Raw genomic sequence first — 2413 nt, 5'->3', positions numbered from 1 at the left:
TTCTGCAAAATACCTGAGCTGTACTCCTTAAAAGGTGAAAGGTCATCTATCAAAGTCATCATAAACAAGGAAAGTCTGGGAAACTGTCATAGCCAAGAGGAGCCTAAGGCGACATGACAGCTACTTGTAATGTGTTGTCCTAGATGGGATCCTAAAACAGAAAAAGAATATTAGGTAAAAACCTAGTGAATTTGAATAAAGTATGAACCTTATAATAATAGTAATATTAATAACACGTCAATATTCATTCATGGTAGCAAAGCTATCACTCTCACATACGATGTTAATAATAAGGGAAACTGGGCTTGGGATATATGGGAACTATTGACACTATTTTCGCTATATTTCTGTTAATCTAAAAGTATTTCGAAATAGAAAGCCTAATTAAATAATAATCAGCTGTACAACTGAACAGTGTAATGAAAAAGAGAAGCGTAATAGTGAGAAGGGAGTTATTTTCAGCTTTTTTAGTCACCATCCCACACAGGCTGTACCTTTCCGCAACTGGATGGGCATTGCCGTGTAAAATGTATTCATCACCCATCTGTTCTATTTATAGGCAACTACTGGATTTTCCTGTTTCACACTTGCTTGATTTCTAGGCTCTTGGGATAGCAAAGGTGCTGACTGTCATCATCCTGCCTACGAAGACGAAACGTCACTGCCAACAACCAATGCCAACAGGAATCTCCAGTCTGAGGTACAGAGAAAGGAAAAAACTAAACAGTTTACAAACCAGAGAAATGAAGCCTCCAGAGGAAACTGAAAGTGTTCTCCCCAAAGGTAAAGGGGAGACTCACTTATATACAATGCCTGCCCCGTCTCTGATTGATCCATTTTTACACGAATGAGGAATCCAAATTTGCAGTTTCATTGGCCCAAATAGCACCATCTTGATTGGTCAGCTTTGCGCATTCTGATTGGTTGTTATGGATCTGCTCTGATTGGTCAGTATAGATGTAAGTGAGGCTATAGCTACTTGGTTCTGATTGGACAGGGCTGGTCTCAGTCCATTGGTCAAAATTCGATACCAGAAACTCTTTTATAGGGGTGGTTCAGAAAGCAGGAGCAGTGTGCTGGAGCCGATGGCTTTCCCCCGCCGGAAATGCAGCGTGCTTGGGAGGCCTCCATTAGCAAGTGTTGCTAAACTCTGGTTATGATTTCGGGCCCAATTAACCACAAGGAGTCCTTCTTGGCCCATATTTCCTTCTCCAGGTCCACAAGTTATTTTGGGATGAAGCCATTCTGTGAATCTTCACCTTTCCTGTTATTCCCTTCTACATTTATCCTCAAGCCTCAGCCAAGGGTCATGCTTTGGTGGAATCATAGCTCTCAACATGGACGAGCAGACCACCAATGAGGAATGAGGTGACATACACACGCGAAGCCACCGCGACCCATGCCCTCTGCCATCACAAGTCAGGCCTGATGTCAGGGGATCACCTGCCCCGGTAAATATTTCCTGAGTCAGCGATCCCTGTGGAGGATGCCAAGTGGGAAATACAAGGAATCCTAAATTGGGCCTTACAAATGCCTCTGCGTTAATAGTCCTTGGCACGTCCCTCACAGCTTTCATCCAGGGAATCTCAAAGAACTTGTCCAAACGTTAATTAATCTGGCCACAACACCCCCGCTATTATGAAGCCCATTTTACAGATGAAGAAACAAGCATGATGCGATGACAGCTGAGCAATGAGTCGCTGGCTCCATTTCCAACCCAATGGCAGCCCCTGGGGGAACAGTACTGAAGTCCATGAAGCAAGATAGTAAATATCACAGGAGGCTTCCTGGTCACAGGCTGGGAGAGGCAGACAGGGGCAGCTGGACACTCTAATCAAGTCTTGCTTCTGGCTTCTTGGGACTCTGCAGAGTCTAACATAGAGACTTTGAATTCAGACAGATCTGGTTTCACGGTTGTGGGAGAACATAGAGACTGAATTCAGACAGATCTGGTTTCACGGTTGTGGTTTGGCTGTTCATGTGCTGTGCAACCATGGAAAGGTTGCATAACTACTGTGTGCCTCAGTTTCCCCAAACGTGAAATGAAGACTAGAAATTACCTTGTAGAGCTTTGGGGGGAGATTTAGAGAATAGCATAGGTACAGTCGACTGAGGACAAGAGGGAACTGAGATTCCTGCTGGAATCCAATATCTGGGAGCCTCACTTGAGCCTAAGGGGTGCAGCTGCGGGGCAGAAAGATGCATTATTTCTGGTTCATAGTCTGCAGTGTGGTAAGTAAGGGGAACGTAGTTTGGGGAATGGTTAGAGGGAGATCAGGTACGCTCTGAGGAAGCCCCCAACGACTGCTAAAGAGGACTCTGGGAACGATGGTGCCCCATGGAGACTCTAAAAGTCAGCTGTTGGGAGAAGCTTCCTGGGGAAGAAGGGGGTCTTCATTCTGTACAAGGTCTC

The sequence above is a fragment of the Pteropus medius genome, unplaced genomic scaffold (genome assembly GCF_902729225.1).
Source record: "Pteropus medius unplaced genomic scaffold, Ma_sr-lr_union100, whole genome shotgun sequence".
NCBI lineage: Eukaryota > Metazoa > Chordata > Mammalia > Chiroptera > Pteropodidae > Pteropus > Pteropus medius.
The sequence above is the reverse complement of the archived record's forward strand: the minus strand, read 5'-3'. Positions refer to the sequence as shown.